A 21,753-nucleotide genomic window follows, 5' to 3' on the forward strand; every position below is an offset into this window, starting at 1 on the left:
TGGTCCACCAGCCCCATCAGGAGTGATCACTGAGCACAGAACCAGGAGTAAGTCCTGAGCACAGTCAGTTGTAACCCCAAAACATATATACTTGTGTTTTATCTGATGAAGATAATCCACTGGGAAACAAGAAACTTACCAAAAAATTCAAGATAAATCTTTTGAGGTCAACCCCACTACTCTGAAAAGACTTCCTTACTAGTTACCTTAAAACTAGGCAAAACCTTAATATGTGTTACTGATAGGATTCAGGACATGCTTCCCTAAAATACTTCACCTTGGTATGCTTAATTTTTTTTGCTGGAGTCTGAGAAAACATCATGTATAGAAAGACCACTCTGACCTTCCCCCCATTTCTCTCCCCAAAACAAGTGCTAACCGCCCTCACCAGCCTCAAGAAGAGGTTCTTTTCCTGTACCCTAGAGAAGGATAAGGAAATACTAAGAAAAGCTGAGCAAATAGGCCTCACTAAATTTCTTTCTTTTCTTTCTTCTTTTCTTTTTTGGTTTCTGGGCAACACTCAGCTGCACTTTAGGGACTTCCTACTGGATCTGCACTCAGGTATCACTCCTGGTATTCAGGGACTATATGTGGTACTGGGGATTGAAATCAGGTTGGCCATGTGCAAGGCACCTTAATTTCTATAGTATCATTCCAGACCAAGGTGCTACTAAATTTTCCAGTTTACTACACTCAAACTTAACTTAGCAAATTTCTCCATCACACATATTCCTCATCAGACCTAGCATGAAGCAGTTGTGTCTGTTTCTTTGGGTAGTCATATTCTTATAAAGCCTCCTATGCCTTGCAAAACTAATCTATAAGCTTTTCTCCTGTGAATTTGGACTTGTGAGTTTAATTTCCATCTCCAATAAGGAATGTATGTTTCACGACAATGTTTTCCTTCCCTACACTATCATGACAATTGGCAGGAAATGACTCAGATTTAAGTGGACAGCTTTAAAAGACAAAATTGTTACAGCTCCAGCAAAGTCTTGAGTTAGCCTTGAGCCATGACCAGAAAGCAGTGCAGCTGTGGCTATAGAATTCAGGCATCCCCATATCTAAATGTGTCAAGGGGTGGTGCTGTACATGCTTCCTCTATGAATGCTCAGAAGAATGCTTACACCTTACACAAAAGTTAACTCAAAGTGGATCAAAGACCATGAGATCAGACCTGAATCTATAAAGTATACTGAAGAAAATATATATAGAATGCTCCAAACATTCTCAAACAAGACCTCAAACAAGTCTTCAACAATACAATGCCATTGGCAAAGGCTAGAATCAAAATTATACAAACCGGACTATATCAAACCTAAAAATTTCTGTACGGCAAAAGAAAAATGGGCTAAAACTAAGTGTCAGCTGAGTTAGAGATAATATTCGCACTCAATGCATCAAATAAAGGTTTGATATCTAGGATCTATTAGGTAAAACTCCATCAAAAAATGGGGAGAGGAAGTGAAAAGACACTTCTCTGAGGAAGACCAACAGGTGGCCAACAGGCACATGAAATACATGCTCATCACTTATTAGGGAAATCCAAATCAAGACAACAATAAGATATCTTCTATACCAGGCAGGGCTGGAGCAATATCACAGAGGGTAGGGCATTTGCCTTGCATGCGGACAACCCAGGTTCAATTCCTCCATCCCTCTCGGAGAGCCCGGCAAGCTACTGAGAGTATCCCGCCCATACAGTAGAGCCTGGCAAGCTCCCCATGATGTATTTGATATGCCAAAACCAGTAACAACAAGTCTCACAATGGAGATGTTACTGGTGCCTACTCGAGCAATGAACAACAGGAGGACAGGACAGTGCTACAATGAACAACAGGAGGACAGGACAGTGCTACAGTGCTATACCAGGGAGAATGGCACATGTCAAAAATAGTGGGACCAATTTCTGTTGGTAGAGATGTGGTGAAAAAGGAACCCTTATCCACTGCTGGTGGGAATGTTGTCTGGTCCAACCCTATGAAAACAGCAAGGAGGGTACTCAATAAACTCAGACTTGAGCTCCAATGTGACCCAACAATTCTACCAAAGTAGGTATCTATACCCAGGAGAAAACAACATTAGTTCAAATGAACATATGCACACCATTATTCATTGCAGCACTCAATAAAATAGCTAAGGTTTGGAATCAACCTATATGTCCAACTACAGATAAGTGGATCATTAAGATGTGGCATATATACATAATGGAATAATATACATAGCTGTAAGGAATGATGACATCATACAATTTGCAGCAACATGGATGGAACTGGAAGACATCATGTTAAATGAAGTAAGCTAGAAGAAGGCAGATAAAAACAGGCTATCACTATATGTGGTATTTAGAATAAATGGATGAGGGAATGTAATGTTTTAAAGCAGAGATACCCTGATCAATCTTGGCCCCAGAGTATAGGGGGAAGGAAAAAAAGAGTGAAGGGGAAAGGAGAAGAGACAGATACGAAGCAGTGTAGGGGTCAGGTCAAGGGAGTCGAAAAAAAAGATGTTGTTATGGAGTGATAGAGCCAAATACCTAAACCATAGAGTCAACAACACTGAAATCAAGAGGCCCAAACTTTAACAACCAAACTTAGAAAGGTACCTATCAAGAAGGGAGGCAGTGGAGTTGGGAATGGGGGTGGTGGGGATAAGGGCGGGAACCTGGGAACATTGGTGGAGGGAAATTGACACTGGTGGTGAGATCAGTGCTGCAATATGTCTAAAATTCAACTATGTAATCGCAATGCTTAATTTTTTTTAAAAAAATGTGGAAAGAGAAAAAAAAGTGGATATTTATAAACCCTTCCTGCCCCTTTGTTGTGGATTCAAATCTTTTTAAAAAGCAATTAGCCTTTTTTCAGCATTACAAGCCAGGAAGGTTTTTCTTAAGGGCCTGGAGTCATATTGAAATTCAAACATCAAAGAGACCTCCAGACCTCCCCTTTGTCTTGGTAGCTTAGCCTAAGCATCTGTCTCTAAGCTGCAACTACCTGCTTTTTATAGACATCTGAGAAGTCTAATTTAGTCTTTGGCTAAAAATAATCAGCTATAGCAGCTGGCCACCCCAAGTACTTGGTCAATTTAGGATGAACCATAGAGAATGTAGAGCAAACTGTACAGTCAAGTCTATTAAATAAAATTTAATGGAATATATTTTAGATGCCAGAAGTTGAAAATTATTTATGCAAATATGAATATGCATGCTATATTGTATTAAATGATGTTACATGAAGATTGGTTATGCGGTGGAATCTATCTGACCACACATAGGACTGAGATTACCTTGTATGTTTACAATCTCAACAGCATAGTGACTGCCCAGGACTCAAATTACAGTATGTCTTTATACTCAGTAATAAAATTGTTTGTCTTTTTCACATTTGTAAAAAGAACTTCTGGATTTCCAGATTTTTGTTTTTCAATTTAGCCCCAATAACATGCTGATGAGGATGGGGTAGCTTGATTATTCCTAAACTGAGCAGACCAGCTGAAGGTTAATTATAAACTGTTTCCCTTCTAACTCTGTGCTTCAAATACTAGTCGGATGAATTGCACTTTACCAATTCCAGATTATATTCTTTTTAAAAATTATATAATCCTTTAATTTATAAGTACTCATTATTATATGCTGCTTGTGCATATATATTCTGATGTTTAGACAATTTTATTTAAGTTTTATGGGGTTTTAAATAAAAATTGCATTTACTTCAAATGATTATTAGTTACTACATAAGCATAATAATTTATTGCCTTCAATACTGGCTAGGATAATTTACAATCCTTTAGCATCTGATCAGGAATTATCTGCAGCATCTACAGTATGTAATGATTTTTTTTTTATAATTTATTTATTTATTGAATCACTGTGGGAAAAGTTACAGAGCTTTCGGGTTTAGGTCTCAGTCATGTAGATACCAAACACATTTCCCTTTACCAATACTCATTTTTAACCCCGAACCCCAATAGACCCCCACCTCCCACCCCTCCCAATTCTTTGTGAGGCAGATGAGTTCTAGTTAATACTCTATCTACTTTGACTAGATAATTTCGATAGAAGATGCACAATTATTGTTTAGAGTTTACGACCCACCCCTCCCCCAATCAGACATGCTGAAACAGCGTTGTGAAATGATTTGCTTTCTACAACTTGGTTTAAGAATAAAATGATGTCGCGCGGCCGCAATAGCGGCCGCGCGGTTTTGAATTTCTGCTATTTTACTTATTGACCCTGGAAGAATTTCTATTAAAAGTTAGATAGTTAAGAGATTGGTTTCTGTGCCCTGGAGTCGTGGTCGTGCCGGAGAGCCGCTCGTGGGGGGCAGCTGGCGACCTCGGTGGGGCGTGGGGGACGGCCCACAAAGCCCCCCTTCCCATGAGGTCCCCGCCGCTCCCCCGAGCCCGGCTCAAACCCGCTTTCCACAAGGCTCCCGTGCGGCCGCCATCTTTCTTTCCAGAGAGGAGCGGGCGGGCCGGTCAACGCCCTTCCCCCTCCGGGCAGGCTTGGTGGCGCGGATCAACACAAGTCCATTTGCTTTTCTGCTCCAAGCGGCTGGTTCTCTGTGCTAAGTCCTTGTGCCTCCGGGGCCGTGGCCGTGCCGGAGAGCCGCTCGTGGGGGGCAGCTGGCGACCTCGGTGGGGCGTGGGGGACGGCCCACAAAGCCCCCCTTCCCATGAGGTCCCCGCCGCTCCCCCGAGCCCGGCTCAAACCCGCTTTCCACAAGGCTCCCGTGCGGCCGCCATCTTTCTTTCCAGAGAGCTAATGATTTTTTCTTTCTAAATTTTTAAAAAGATATAATCACCACAAGATCCACGTACAAAATAAAATTAAATGAAATATATTTTAGATGCCAGAAGAGTTGAAAATTATTTATGCAAATTTGAATATGCATGTTATATTGTATTAAATGATGTTTCCTTTGGGGACTGTTTAATCCTTTGTTTTCTTCTTTATACACACATATTGGATTATCTCATATTTGTCTTTTTCTTTCTAAATATTATCCTATTCCAGGCTTTGGTTCAATTGGGGATCATCTAATCCTTTGTTTTTTATATTCACACATCAGATCATCCCGTATTTATATTTTTCTTTCTGATTTTGATCCTATCTCAGGCTTTGGTTCAATTAGGGATTCTCTAATCCTTTGTTTTTTTCTTTATACTTAGCATATGAGAGATATCTATATTTGCTATAATTTTTCTGACTCACTTCAAATAGCATGACAATCTCCAAGCCTATCCAAGTTGCAGCAAACTGCAATATTTCAATTTTCCTCATAGCTAAATAGTATTCCATTGCATACTAATACCACAGCTTTTTACCCAGTCATTTGTTGTTGAGCATTTGGGCTGTTTCCAGATTGTAGTTAATATTAATACTATAATGCTTCATTGAACATGGTATGTATATATAGGACTATATATATATATATATATATACGTCTTTTTGAATTAATGCCTTTATAATTTGGGGATACACACATTTCAAGCCAGATTCTATTCCTAATAAAGGAATCAAAACTCCTTTAAGGGCTGGAACGATAGCACAGTGGGTAGGGCGTTTGTCTTGAATGCGGCCAACCCGGGTTCGATTCCCAGCATCCCACCCATATGGTCCCCCGAACACCACCAGAAGTAACCCCTGTGCATCGCCGGGTGTGACCCAAAAAGCAAAAAAAAAAAAAGAAAAAACTCCTTTAAGATCACTATTAGCGGGGGCTGGAACGACATTACAGCAGGTATGGCGTTTGCCCTGAACGAGGATGACCCGGGTTCGATCCCCAGCATCCTATAGGGTCCCCCAAGCACCGCCAGGAATAATTCCTGAGTGCAGAGCCAAGAGTAACCCCTGTGTATCACCGGGTGTGACCCAAAAAATAAGCAAAAAAAAATCACTATTAGTTCTGATGGTAGGAAAATGTGAGAAGCCAACACTATTGTTTTGTAGTTTTTATTCTAAAAAACACTTGGGGCTGGGGCTGAAGTGACAGCACAGCAGATAGGGCATTTGCCTGGCACAGAGCCAACCCAGGTTTGATTCCCAGAATCCTATATGGTCCCCTGAGCACTGCCAGGAGTAATCCCTGAGTGCAGAGCCAGGAGTAACCCCTGTGCATCGTCGGTCGTGAACCCAAAAAGAAAAAAAATAAACACCACTTGGGGCTTTTCTTGTTTTGTTTTTGTTTTATTTAAGTGCCATACCCAGCAGTGCTCAGGGCTTACTCCTGGCTCAGTGCTCAGGGATCTCATCTTGCAGTGATCAGGGGACCATTTTCAGTGCTGGGGATCAAACTGGGGCATGTCACATGCAATACAAGAGCTTTAGCCCTTTTACTATCTCTCCAGGCCTCTATATGTTTGAAATGAAATCTTCTTGGAATGAGAATTCAGCCTGAGGATGATTTGGTGAATTAACTTATCTGAGATGGTGTTTAGAAGGACTCAATCATCAACAAATTATTTACTCATGTTTAAAGAATGAATATTATAGGAAGAAGTGAAGAAGTAAAAAAACTGGAAGATTGAAGAATATGGGATAATTAAAATTACACAGTTTTTCACCAAACCTTATCTCCTTTCTCTATTTTTGACCTTTTCTATTCCGTTTCCTCATTGGTTCCTGGAAAGGAAGAAACTGATTTTTAAGCTGAGTGATTCTGTTAACTAGTGAATTTCTATGCATAAAAGGGATAAAGAATAATTTTGGCCAGTAATAGAGCACAGCAGTAGGGCATTTGCCTTACAAGCGGCCAACATGGCCGACCCGAGTTCGATTCCTCCGCCCCTCTCGGAGAGCCCGGCAAGCTACCGAGGGTATTCGATATGCCAAACACAGTAACAACAAAGTCTCTAATGGAGACGTTACTGGGCCCGCTCGAGCAAATCGACGATCAACGGGAGGGCCTTTACCTTACCTTTTACCTTAAATAGATTTCCAGTGCTAGCTCAAGTTTGTGTGCCCCATGACCTAGCACTAATTCCTTGTCGTGCTTAGTCTACATTCCAAGTGTCCCTCCCTTCTCATCCATATCATATGGATGATAGCTAAGAAAGCAGATGTAATTTTAAAATACCACCATTGGTGGTATTAAGAAATGACAGAGCTAAATATTCAAACCACAGAGTCAACAACATTGAAATCATGAGACACAAACTATAAAAAGGTGCCAGTCAAGAGGGCAGCCTGTGGGGGAGGGCTATGGATATGAACCTGGGAACAATGGCAGAAGAAAGTTGACATGGGTTGTGGAATCAGTGCTGGAACATTTTATATCTAAAACTCAATTATGAATAGTTTTATAAATCATAGTACTTTAATAAAACTATACAATTTTAAAGAAATAAAAATTTAAAAATAAAAATTTAATAAAGAAATAACTTGAAGCTTAAATAAAAGACTATGTGCATGCTGAAAGTAGACTACAGACCAAACATGATTGCCACTCAATGCCTCTTTTGCAAACCACAACACCCAACAGGAGAGAGAGAACAAAAGGGAATGCCCTGCCACAGAGGCAGGGTGGGATGGGGGAGATGGGGGGTGGGAGGGATACTGGGATCCGTGGTGGTGGGAAATGGGCACTGGTGGAGGGATGGGTATTTGATCATTGTATAATTGAAACCCAAGCACAAAAATTTGTAAGTCTACAACTGTACCTCATGGTGTCTCACTAATCACTTAATCACTTAATCCCCGTTATTCATCGATTTATTCGAGCGGGTGCCAGTAACGTCTCCATTCATCCCGGTTGCGTGCTAGCGTAGCCCAATGGTATCTGTTCGTTTTAGGAACATGTAGAGCCTCAAACTGATCATTTAGGGTCTTGACGAAGAAGTCTGACCATCTTATAGGTGGGCGTCCACGTGATCTTTTGATGTCTCGTGGAATCCAATCAGTAATGGCTCTAGTCCAGCGGTTGTCTGTAAACCTCATTATGTGTCCAGCCCATCTGATTTTTGATGTCTTGGCAAATGAGACAGCGTCCCTGATTCTTGAGCGTTGACGAAGATCAGAACTCCGGATTCTATCTCTCATTTGAGTGAATCGTGATATTCCAAGCATAGTTCTTTCGATTCCTCTTTGAGAGACCCGAATAGTGTTCTCATCCTGTTTTCATAGGGTCCAGGTCTCTGAGGCATATGTTAATGCAGGAAGAACAGTGGAATCAAAGAGATGTGCTTGTAGCTGGAGGTTCTTTGTCCTTTTAGTTATTTCTTCAATGCTCTTGAAGGCATTCCAAGCCGCTCTCTTCCTCCTGCGCAACTCAGGTGCCAGGTCATTTATCATGTTGATTTCTCGACCTAGGTATATATAACTGTTGCATTCGGAGATGGTGGTTCCGTTGAGAGCGAATGGAGCGTCAGGAACAAGGCTGTTTCTCATAAACATTGTCTTCGTAAGATTCAGCTGTAGTCCGACCTTTCCACATTCACGGTCAAAGTCGTTCAGCATTTGTGCCACTTGGCTGATGTTTGGTGTTATTAGAATGATGTCCTCAGCAAAGCGGAGGTGGTGTAGTTGCCGACCATCTATCTTCACTCCCATTTTTTCCCATTCCAGTCGTCGCATGATGTTCTCGAGGGTGGCACTGAAGAGTTTTGGTGAAATGGTATCACCCTGCCGAACCCCTCTCTTGATATGGATGATTACTTCTTTGTAGAATGGTGAGATCTTGGTAGTGAATCCACAATAGAGCTCACGAAGGATCCTGATGTATTGAGTTTGTATGCCCTGATTGGCTAGGGCTTCCATGACCGCTTCCGTCTCAACAGAATCAAAGGCCTTCTTTAAATCAATGAACGTTAGACAGAGCGGCATCTTGAACTCCCGAGATACCTCAATGAGCTTGGTTATTGTGTGGATATGGTCGATGGTACTGAATCCTTTTCGGAATCCAGCTTGTTCACATGGTTGTCCTTCATCTAGTGTTCTGCTAATCCTATTCAGGATGACTCGAGTGAATAGTTTGTAGATGACAGACAACAGGCAGATTGGGCGATAGTTGCCAATGTCGTGGATGTCTCCTTTCTTGTATAGTAGTACAGTCCTGCTGGTTTTCCATTGGGATGGAACCTTGCATTCAGACAGGTAGCGTGTGAACAGTCGAGCCAATGTATTGATGAGTACTGATGGTAAGTTCTTCAGGTGTTCAGGTCTGATCTTGTCTGGGCCAGGTGCTCTTTGTTTCTTTACCGACGAGATGGCATGTTGGATTTCGGAAGGGAGAACATTGGGAACAACATATCCATCATGTGGTATGTGGTATGTAGGCAAGTGGATGTGGCTATTAAAGAGATCTGAGTAGAAGTCATGAATAATCTTCTCCATTGCCCTTCTGGAAGATGTGATAGATCCATCATGATGTTGGAGGGCAGTCATCTAGGTTTTGTAGTTGGTGAAGGACAGGTGGGCATTACGAATGTTTTTCCCAGCTTCTGCTGCATCTACCAGTACTGCTGCTCTCCTGTTTTTGAGGTCATCCTTGATGGCTTCTCTGCACTGTTTTGCCAGTTCGGACGTTCGCTTGTGGTTGCCTGAGGCACATGCCAAGCCACGTTGGCGAATAAGTTCAAGAGTGTTCGAAGAAAGACGGTTTTTTGTGGTTATCTCTCTCTTGGCATTCCTTGCACAATCATGGAGGTGCTGAATCATTCGATCGTATTCCTCATCAATGTTGTCAATGACGGCATCTTCCCATGTTGCCGCAACAGAGCCAAAGAGCTCCCAGTTGGTGGTTTTTCTGGGAGTCCTCTTCTTAAACCTTGCATTCTTTTCTCCTCGTTCTGTGAGGTAGAATTTTGCACGAAGAAAACGGTGGTCTGATCCCATTTGGAATTTTGGGACAACAGCAACATCGGTTAGGCAAAACCGCCGATTGAATATGATGTGGTCTATTTCATTGTGGAGCCGTCCATCGGGAGACTCCCATGTCCAACGTTTAGATTCAGCCTTTTGGAATTGTGAGTTACCATGGAAGGTTTTGGTTGACATGATGAACTCAGACAGTCTGTCACCCTGTTCGTTCCATTCCAGGCCATGGGTTCCGATGTGGAGTTCATCGACTGATCTTCTTGGTCCTATCTTGGCATTAAAATCACTGACAATGATCTTGTAGAAGGTGTGATCTTCTTTATAGAACTAATAAAGATTTTAAAAAAAGACTATGCCCCCAAGTGAAGGCACTAGGACGGAGAGTCATTGCAATATAGACATTGAAAGGACAAATAAAATGGTCTTAGGTTTAAAACACCCACACGATTTGGGCTGGAGAGAGAGAGTACAGCAGGTAAGGCATTTGCCTTGCATGTGACCTACCCAGGTTCAATACCTGGCATATAATTCCCCATGAACTGCTTGGAGTGATCTCTGAGCACAGAGCCAGGAATAAGCTCTGAACACACTGTGTTGCCCCCCTAAAAAAACCCAAAACAATACCTACATGTAAAAGGAAACTTAAGTGCTATCTAAGTTTTATACTTTTCTAAACTCAATGAGAGGACAGCCAGTCCTTTTTAACGATATCACCCTGAAACTGATATTATTTAGAAGGCACCCACACCTCCCCACTGGTGGGGGTTGGGGACATGGAAGAGGAAGAGCCTCATTAACCTATTAATTTCTCCAATATTTCTTTTCTTAAAAAATTATTTTAGGCACCGTGATTTACAATACAGTTAATGATAAGGTTTCATGCATAAAACGTTCCAGCACCATACCCTCCATCAGAGTGTCTGCTGCTTTTCCTTTGTTATGGAAAAACTCAAACATGTTGTCATAATTGCTTGGCAGTGTATCTTCAGCTTACAGTCCCAGGGTACATATGCAACCAACCAACAATTTTGCTTGTTTGAGGGAGCAAGAACAGTCAGGACCAAAAGATGGTCCACTGCATGAGGGAATACCATAGTCAAAAGACCTATCTCCGGGGCTAGAAGTACTGGTCAATGGTTGGAATCTACCACAGATGTGTGTGGGGCAGAGGGTAGGTAAGATAGGGAAGGGACCAGTATGATAGTAATAGTTAGAAATGATCATGCTGGAAAAGAACTGAGTGTTAAAAGTAGGTAAAGAGATATACATGATAACCTTTCGTTATCTGTATTGCAAACCAGAATGCCAAAAGGGAGAAGAGAGAGAGAGAGAGAGAGAGAGAGAGAGAGAGAGAGAGAGCGAGAGAGAGCGCCTGGCACAGAGGCAGGCTGTGTGAGGGGTGACAGGAAGGAAACTGGGACCCTCGTGTTGGGAAATGTACACTGGTGGAAGGATGGGTGTTGGAACACTGAATGAAACCTAATCATGAACAGCTTTATAAGGGTCTATTTCACAGTGATTCAATTAAAAAGTATTAAAAAATGAAAAAAATGACCTGTCCCCCTGAAAGAACTAAAGGCTTTAGGCATCCTTTGGGATGGGCTGAAAATGAGCTGAGAGAAATTACAGCTACATACCCGTAAGAGTGAGTTTTCTGTTGATTTTCATCACCTGTTTGAGGAGGCTCTCTCCAAATTTTCACTGCAGACTCATGTACAGTCAAAATCACTCTCTGTTGCTATCCACATTATCTCAGCCTAGGACTGGAGCAAGAACATAGCAGGTAGGGCCTTTACCTTGGCACGTGGCAGATGCCCCTCTCGGAGAGCCCAGCAAGCTACCGAGAGTATTCCACCCCCATGGCAAAACCTGGTAAGCTCCCCGTGACGTATTCGATATGCCAAAAACAGTAATAATAAGTGTCACAATGGAGACATTACTGGTGCCCGCTTGAGCAAATCGATGAACAACGGGAGGACATTGCTACTGGCAGGGCAGACTAATATTAAAATTTTTGCAGCAACCTCTTAGTTTTGGAGAAAATTCAATTTGTATGTGTGTGGGAGGGGACGGGGGAGCAACACCTGGCAGTGCTCAACACTTAGTGATCACTCCGGGAGGGTTTGGGGTCCACATGGAGTGTTAGGGATAGAACCCAGGTCAGCTGGGTGCAAAGCAAGTGCCTTATCCCCTATACTATCACTCCAGTCCAGTATTGGAGACAATTTAATAAAAGACAGAGAGGAAACTAAAAACCAGTGCATTAGTCACTTCAAACTATTTTTGGAGGGAATATAGACAACTTTTGAAGGGAGTCAAGGTAGATGGACAAACTATATGCTATTATTACAAGAAACTAAATCATTGGAAGATGGACTGTAGAAAGAGACCCCAGGAGGATGCAGACATTGCAGAAGGGAATCAGGAAGGTTCAGGTTGAAACCCACAGGTAGGGGGCAATAAGATAGTGCAGCTTGTCTTACACCTGACTGACCTGGGTTTGATAGCCATATGGTCCCCCAAGCATGCCAAGAGTGATCCCTGAGTGCAGAGTTAGGAGTAAGTCATGAGTAATACCAGGTGTTGCCCCAAAAGAAAATAAATTAAAATCCCCACAGCTAAGAAATATCAGGTACATCTCTCAAAATTAACAAGTGGAGGGGACAGAGAGGTTGTACAGAAGGTAGGGTGCTTGTCTTTCATGATGCTGACCTGGTTCAATCTCTGCAATCCCACATGGTACCCCAAAACTACTAGGAGTAATTCTGAGTTAAAAGCCAAGAGTAAGCTCTGATCACTGCCAGGTGTGCTGCCTCACCCCCAAAAAGGAATCTTGGAGGTGGTAGATGGTGAACCACAAGTTTCAATAACTTTCCCCCAGGTTAGTTTTGCTTGTTATTTCTGTAAGGTACTGGTGCTATTGATTCAGCAATATCCTCAGAAAGATGTCAACTTCCATCTGCAGACTGCTGAAGTTTTAGGCAAGTCTTCTTTTCTAATAAAAATTTAGGAGCTCTGCTAAAGAACACGGTTTCCTACTTTCCCCTTTGGGCAAGAGAATGGTTTATGAATTTTCTGTGCAAAATCAAGACTATCACATTCTGAATGGAGGACTTGTGGCATGTCCTAGGGAAAAAGCATTTGATCTGGTGATAATGTGCCTTCAAAAAGAAAAGGACATGAAAGAGAGTGGCAGTTTCCCAATGAAATCAATGTATTACTTTAAACCCTAGAGGACATTAATAGTGGTTTAGTCCAAAACATAGATCCAACAATATAGACTGTGAATGTAAAAATTAGTATTGTTTGGGGGCTGCAGACGGTTATAGGGGCCAGGGCATATGTTTCCTTTCAATCTCACATGTCCCGAAGTACTGCTGAGTACAGTCCTACAGGCCCCTTAGAACTACCATATATGACCCTGGTGAATCTAAGAAACAATGGGGTGGCCCAGGTGGTCCCCAGCACCACAGGCCCCTCAAAGAACTGCATCTCAGATCCTTCGATTAAACTGCTGGCCTGATTGACCAAGAGCTGCTAGCAGTGGTCCCAGGGAACCACTTGAGAGTTCAGTTAGAGGGACTAAAACCCTGTTATAAAAGAATTGGAAAAACCAACAATAATGTCAAAGAACTCAACCTCTAATATGCCTGTACTTCTAGTAAAGAAGGAAGATAAATATGATGAAGATATGTAGCCACTATAAAGAAGTCATCACTGAATGTCTTCAACAGGTTCTTGCAAACTGAAAATTTAAGCAAAACAGCACTTAAGGAGACCAGGTCCTCAAATAATACTAGTTTGGTGTAAACCAGGATTTCCTTTTTCCTAACATTAGTATAACCCCACAATAAACAATATAATGCTCTCTGTGTTTCTATCCCCAATATCTAGAAAACAGGGTCAGGAAGAATGCTCAAAAGGCTGAAGCACATGCTTTGCATGCAGAAACCCTGAGTTTGATCCCTAGTATCACATAGTTCCCCCCAAAAATACATGGCGTGGCCTTCTCTAGCACTGAGGAAAAAGCAGTTTAAAAATCTAAAAAAAAGAAAGAACACAATATGTCCTCATGTAAGCAATAGGATGCAATGAAAATTAATCCTATTCATTGGTAAAGTATTTGCCTTAAGAATTTAGAATGCCTGAAGCCCACAAAGACAGTTTCCTCCATCCACCAAGCAGCATATTAGGGAGAATCTCAGCACATTATGGACAACTGACACCTTGTTTTACATTCCAAATTACCACAAATCACTACCTCATCACAGTCCCTAGAGGCTAGTCAACTTTTGTTTCTACTGGCAGTGGACATAGGTAAAGAATAACAAACTGAAGTCGAAGAAGATCTAAGAACTTCAATTTAGGTGATTTTTCTACATGAAAAATGGAAACTGAACAGAAACATACATAATTCTTCCTAAAATATAAAATTTAAATTATTTCAAAACTAACATTATATTCACTAAATATTTAAAGCAATGAACAATATAAATATGGCCTTCTTCACCCACATCACAATAAGGAATGCCTTGGAATTTTTTTTTTCAAAGTTTGTACTAGAAAGTTTATTTTATTTTTTTCCCCCTTTATTTTATTTTATTTTTTTAAAGTTGTAGATTTACAATTTTTTGTGCTTTGGTTTCAATTATAAAATGATCAGATACCCATCCCTCCACCAGTGCCCATTTTCCACCACCATGGATAATATCCCTCCCACCCCCATCTCCCCATCCCCCCTGTCCCTGTGGCAGGGCAATCCCCTGTGTTCTCTCTCTCCTTTTGGGTGTTGTGGTCTGCAAAAGAATTGCCTTGGAATTTTGCTCCATGGCTTGGAGGCCAGCCACACGCTAGGGGAAAAGGGAGCTCAGATAGAAAAGGGAGCACCAAATAAAGGGTGTTGGGAAGATCCTCCCAGGATGAGAGAAGCATGCTGAAAGTAGACTATAGACCAAACATTATTGCCACTCATTGCCTCTTTTGCAAACCACAACACCCAATAGGAGAGAGAGAACAAAAGGGAATGCCCTGCCACAGAGGCAGGGTGGGATGGGGGAGATGGGGGGTGAGGGGGATACTGGGATCCGTGGTGGTGGGAAATGGGCACTGGTGAAGGGATGGGTATTTGATCATTGTATAATTGAAACCCAAGCACAAAAATTTGTAAGTCTACAACTGTACCTCATGGTGTCTCACTAATAAAAATTAAAATAAAAAATAAAAAATAAAAAAAGGAATGCCTTGGGCTGTGTAATTCCTTTATTTGACTTCAGGGGGCTCTGTCCTCTCTCGGAAGAAGCCTGCTTTCTTTTTTCTCCCTTTTGATAAATTTTCTTCACACACAGAGATACGTAAATATGTATTTAACTAAATGAAATGTCAAGAAGCTTTATTTTGACATGTTCTCCTCAGCACATCTTATTTGCTTTTAATGGTCCATATTGGCATCTAACCTATTCTACATTAACAACCCAACTTTTAACCATAGCTAACTGGACCTTTTCTCACAACATAATCGATGCATCTCTTGACATCTCCAAACTTCTTAACTCCACTTCCTCTGGACTGGGAGTAGAAAACAAAACACTGGAGCACATTTATCCCTGATGATCACTATTTTCTTCTCCACTACCTTTCTAAGAAATTAAGGACACTTGTTTGTTGTGGTGTTAGGAGTTCAACTCAAGAATCTAAAAAATACAATGTAAGTGCTCTACCACTGGACCACCATTCCCAAACCTCCTTCACTTTTTTCAGCCAACCATCCAGATGTTTTAGTTCCACCCAAAGATACTTACTTCCTGAGGAGCTACACTACCATTAACCACGATAATTATTAATAATCCTTATAACCAGTGTCTGACTCCTACTATAGTATTTTTATGTGGCTGCCAATCTACACCTGCTTTCTCCACACCAAACTCTCTAAGCCAATGTCTTTGTGATCCTTGTCCAGGAATTTCAAATACTGAAAACAACCCTCCCATCTCTTACCCAGGTGTCCCTCCAGAGCTTTAATCACCCCAGAATGAGGCAAATATAGATTAGCTTACAACAACCCAGGGAAAATCAGTTCTTTTTAGAAGCACTTTCTCTTTCTGAGTGCCATTTTACTAGCGCCAAGGGAATCATTCTATTTTTAAAGTAGTTTAAAAAATAAGTGATACAACTAATGCCTAAGAAGTACAGCAAGAAACTTTACAAGTAATATAAGTTATTACAGCCAAACAAGCTTCCTCCTGTCTAGTCAGGGAAACATCTGTACAACAAATGTGGTGGTGTTCCCATCACAGGCCAAGACAAAGAGTCAGTATCCTCAGGGAAAAGACTTCTGGGTTTACAAGGCTGATACTGGCTTAAAGGACTCTCCTCTTAGCCACAACATAGGCTTCTAGCTAAGACGTATATTACAAGAATTACTAATTATTTTCCTGTTGGTGATCGTCTGCCCTCCCCTTGCTCTCTGCCTACTGTCTTAAAGGCCCATACGTAGGCAGCATTGACCAATTATTCAGCAATACAGCATGATCCTGTAGATTTGAGAATAACTCCATCGCCAACGGAGTTTACCTGTGTAAACTTTACAACCAAAGATCAAATCTGAACTGAAAAGTATATAGCCCTAGGCATCCCCCACATCCTTGTTTTCAGACAGAGCTGTTCAAAAGCAGCATTATGATTGTCCTGACCATATGGGGGATTCTGACATTGTTGAATTCCTGAAACCTGAAAAGTATTGGTTAGGAAATCCTTCTACCCTCTTAAATTCTTGGCTAAGGGTATGTTTCCCCTTTACCTTAGATAAGACTTGCTGGACACTATTTCTCATGACTCACAGTCAGATTCCCAAGTTCACCTGTAATAAGACCAAACACAGTCCCACTAATTCCCCATCCTCCATTGCTGAATAATTAATTGAGATTAGAAGTTTGTCTTCAAATCAGCAAGGCACAGAGATAAAAATTCTCTGTCCAGGTGAGGAACTACCACCACTTGCAGAAATGATCTGTTTGTCAACCACCTTGCCCTATTTCATCTTCTTCTCTGTCCCAAATTGAAAGGCAAAGCCACCTGGTGAGACTCTCTGATGGTCAGATCTGGGGTGCTCTTTCAATTGCAATGCTGAATACCACAGCTTTCCTTTCTTTTTCAGTTCTGCAATTTTCAGTTCAAGCCTACCAGCCAGCTGAGAGGCTATTCAGGAGGCAGAGTAACCTGTGTCTCTCTGGCTGCCACTTCAGAGACCCCACATATTGTAAATAACACTTCTTTTAGGGGGCACCTATGGTATTGTATTCCTTGTGTAGAAGTCAGGTACAAACTTGTCTCCCTCCCCAAACCATAGAGATGTGTGTCTGGGGGCGGGGGAGAGAATAATCCTAAGTGACCTGCAAGTGTTTAAGGTAGAGAGCATGAGTTAATGAAGTCCTTAATGAGTCTGGGGATCCCTGAAAAAAAAAGGAAGCTACCCTTGGCGGCTAGGAGAAGATACCTAGAAAAATAAGTGGCTTGTTATTTATGTGTACTCCGAGGGCAGAAAATTGGTGAATAGGAATAATCCAGTTACAAAAGATGGCAGGAAATTTGTCCCTGATTTTTTAGATGAAGCATTAACCATATAACCTTGGCCCTGGAAGGTATTACCGTCAGCCTTGGTTTATTGTTCAGGGTTGTTCCAGATAATTAAATTGTCTGTTGGACCACAACACAATCTGTGCAATTACTTCTTAGCTGTACTTGGATTAGAGCCTCAGGTTAAGTGGAAAAGGTCATTATGGAAACCTTGCTTTATAAAATAAACCTTTGTGAATCATTGCATGGGCCAAACTGGTCCTAAAGCCCCACGGTCAAGGTTGAGCAAATTACTGCAGATTGGTCACACTGTGCTGCTTGAAATCCTGTTGATAATATCCTTAATTAAACTTACAGGAGACACATTAAACAGATTTGTTCTTCACCTCTGTCAGATGAAACAGAAAGCCCTATTGCTCATGGCGAAAAACTGCAGAAGGTAGGATGGTGGGGAAAAGAGGAATGGTTATTGTTGGGAAACCATTCTCTGAATGTGTCACGGGTTTCTGTCTTGTGAGTGCAGTACCAACTACACATCGTTCTGCTTTATTGTTTGCAAGGGTATTCACAAAGCAAATAGTCTGAGAACACACTGTGCTTCCTTTCAAAGCAAAAGAAAATTGGTTTACTTCTCATTAGAAATCAAGCCACTCAGGATGTACTCATCAGCTGGTCCTCTTCATGTCACAATGCCCTGAATCAAAAAATTGGCGTAAATTCTAAGACTGATTATTTTCTCTAGCTTATGAGGTTCATTTATTTTGCCGGCATCCAGGTCCCTGCCAGCTTTGTTAGTTAGCTTTATTAGTTAACAGGCAGAATAAAATCTCAGGTAATTCAGTTTTTGACAGAGTTTAAGAATATACCTTTAGCTATGAATGTGATCACGATTACGATCACAACCATCCTGTTATTCGTCGATTGCCTCGAGCAGGCCCCAGTAACGTCTCCTTTGTCCTATCCCTGAGATTTTTAGAAAAGTGCCATATTCAAGGCTCTTTCAGAGTTGAATGTGATAGTAATTTTATAATTCTTGGTATTTAAGGATGTCAGTCATTTCCCTTTATCTCCTGTGATGTTCTTCACCTTCTGTTCCCTCTGGTCTGATGTTAAGAATACAGCCCCAAGGGGGTATGGTGCCACCAGCAGGTCAACCTGTACCTGTGAGGCGAGTGCATCAGCAGCCTGATGGCGCCTTCAGACTTCCAGATACCCCAAAATTGCTGCTGTGCCTTTGGCCAGACCCGAACAACTTGGGACCAAGTTTACCAAGAAAGTAAACTGCCAAAAGTTAGGTATGTGGGAAACACACCCACAAACCACCTCTGGCTCAGCTATATAATTGGAGGCATGGCCTTTCTGATTCCCGATTAAACTGCTTAATGGCCATGATCCCAGAGACTTAGAAACAAATCTCGAAACCCAGCAGCTTTTGGCAGAAATGCATCCGGTCCCTGCAGTAGTTTACCGGTGCTGGGCCAAGCCAGGTGGGAATAGGTTTTGTGCCTTGGCCTGTTCCCCCTGGCAGTCCGGTGACTGCCATCCTCCAGAGGCCACTGGACAGTCAGGTTTGGGCCCGCAGTGATGAGACACGCAGGGCCTCATGGGATAGGGGTGGAGCTGGTCCTGTCCTCCCCACCCCAAAGAGACCCCAAGTCATTGCCCATGAACGGCCTCTCTGGCTCCTGATCAAGCTGCTTAACGGCGATGATCCCAGAGACTCAGGAGCAAATCGCGGAACCCAGCAGGTTTTGGCAGAAATCCCTCCAGATTTAAGTGTTAAAATTTTGGAATTTCAAAATCACGCAGCCACTACTGCAGCCACGCGGCATCATATGTTATTCATAACCAGGAATAGAAAACAAATTGTCTACTGTTGCCTTTTTGGCAGATCTGAGTGTTGGGGTAAAATCTCAAATAATAATGGTGGGTCTGGTGTCAAAATAGTGAATGTGATCAAAGTAGAGAGAGAGTAATGTGGAAATCATCTGCCCCACAGGTAGGGGTAGGATGTGAGATGGGGGTATCCTGGGGTTGTTGGGGGTGGAGAATGGGCACTGGTGAAGGTACGGGTGTTTCATTGTATGACCAAGACTTAGACCCGAAAGCTTTGTAACTGCTCTCACGGTGATTCAATAAATAAAATTATAAAAAATGGGGAAAAAAAAGTAAGGTGGAGTTCATGCACAATTCAATCAGCTAATCAGTGGCTGAATAAATAGCAGTACTCCTACATTAAAAAAAAGAATACAGCCCCAGTTTTATTTTTTTGGTTCTTACATGCCAAGTCTATCATTTTATATCTGTTTTTCCATAATTTCTGGGTCATTTCAGTGTAATTTAAATATATTAAGTAAGTAAGACCCTCCCGTTGATCATCAATTTGCTCGAGCGGGCCCAGTAACGTCTCCATTGGAGACTTTGTTGTTACTGTGTCTGGCATATTGAATACGTCACAGGGAGCTTGCCAGGCTCTGCCGTGCGGGCGAGATACTCTCGGTAGCTTGCCGGGCTCTCTGAAAGGGGCGGAGGAATCGAACTCGGGTCGGCCATGTTGGCTGCGTGCAAGGCAAAAGCCCTACCGCTGTGCTATATATAATGCTAGACTGAGTCAGTTTTTGGCTTTCCCACCATTCAACTTAAGACAATTTAAAAGAATAATTTTAAACATCATATATAATGACTGTAACAATAAGACTCATTTCTGCCATTTATATATTTCTTTTTAGATTCTTTTACTTTTTATTCTTATTTTTTCAAATGTCAATAGTGTAACGATGCATCCTTTTTACTTACAAAAGGAACACAGAGAGCTATTATACTTCTTTAGGATGTTTACAAAGAGTTATCTTCACTCTAAGAAGAAACTGCTTTAAAATCAATGCCCCTTTTAGTTTCTTTTTAATGTCCTTTGAACACCAAATTTTTGACATCTTCTCTCTTAGTACTCACTTGAAAGTTACCATATAGGGGCTGGTGTGACAGCACAGTGGGTAGGGCATTTGCCTTGCATGCAGCTGACCCGGGTTCGATTCCCAGCATCCCATATGGTCCCCTGAGCACCACAAGGGGTAATTCCTTATTGCAGAGCCAGGAATAACCCCTGTGCATCGCCAGGTGTGACCCAAAAAAAGAAAAAAAAAAGAAAGTTACCATATATATGGAAGACATATATATACATAAATAAGACATACACACATACATATATATGCTCCCAAGCCCCAAAACGTTCATGGTACATTGTACTCCAAGGCCACTCACAGTGATACTTGGCAAACTGGGCCAATAAGAGGGGGCTGCTGCTGCAGTGTTTCTTGGAACCTGTGATGTTGGGGATGACCTGATTCACTACAGTGGTGCTCGGGGACTACAGTAGTAGTCCCATAGTTCTGTAGTCCTCCAGGACTACACCCAGCGGTACTCAGGAACGCTTCTTGGCTACAGTCCAGCAGTTCTGGGGGTGAGGACATGTGATGCAGGATTTGAACACAGATCTTATTACATGGAAAGCAGGCACACCTAACTGTCTAACTCTCATCCATTCTTTTCTATTTCAGTCCACATACTCCAACATGAGTCCATAATTTATATGCATGTTTCCCTAACAGGGTCTATCAATATCCTTCTCTTTGATAATAAGGAAGCCACAGTATTCATTTGGCTTTCCTTCCACTCTATTTCCTATAGTATAGTTCATTTGTAATGATAATAATTTATATATACTATATAATATTTTTTCATTTCACAGAAACAAAAACTGATGTTAAAAGTACATTTGAGGACTGGAAAAATAGCTTAAAGTGCTAGTGTGTGTGCTTTGCACATGAGAAACCTGGGATCACTTCCAGGAACCGCTTGGTGCCTGAGCACCACCGGGAGTAACCGTTAAGAACTAAGAGAGGAGTAGTCTAAGCACTGCTGGGCATGACCCCAAAACTCTGATGATGATGATAATAATAATAATAACAACAATAATAATTTTGAAGATGGCATTAACACACTAATGGGAAACACAGATATTACTTGAAAACAATATACAGACATTATAAATTATTGGGGGACACACCTAGTGATACTCAGGGGACCACTTGGTGCTGGGATAAAACCTGGAGTTCCTACATGCAATACATGTGCTCCAGCTCTTTGAGATTGCTACTTGTACCAACATACCCAAGTGTTTAGTTTTTAGATTTTTTATTTGGGGTGGTGTTAAGTGGTGTTCAGGTGTCTTAGGGGCAATACTACTGGTGCTGAAAGGCAGGATGAGGCATTTAGTGCTGAGAATCAACTCTGGGAGTTCGAGCACTATCTCTGGCCCTACCTTTATTGTTTAAGAGATGACATGAATTATCACTGTAATTGTAATT

At 41.7% G+C, this 21,753-nt stretch overlaps 1 protein-coding gene and 1 non-coding gene across 6 annotated transcripts in view; both read right to left on the reverse strand.

Annotated features, from left to right (window-relative positions):
* Window positions 1-21,753, reverse strand: part of LOC130036687 (zinc finger protein 81-like) — an 86,184-nt gene that overhangs the window by 46,527 nt on the left and 17,904 nt on the right. The window lies entirely within an intron of this gene.
* On the reverse strand, window positions 20,145-20,274 carry LOC130036789 (small Cajal body-specific RNA 24). Its single transcript, XR_008794455.1, has one exon. It is a non-coding gene; the product is annotated as a small Cajal body-specific RNA 24 (non-coding RNA).

This window comes from Sorex fumeus, unplaced genomic scaffold (genome assembly GCF_029834395.1).
Source record: "Sorex fumeus unplaced genomic scaffold, SorFum_2.1 ptg000065l, whole genome shotgun sequence".
In the NCBI taxonomy this organism is placed as follows: domain Eukaryota; kingdom Metazoa; phylum Chordata; class Mammalia; order Eulipotyphla; family Soricidae; genus Sorex; species Sorex fumeus.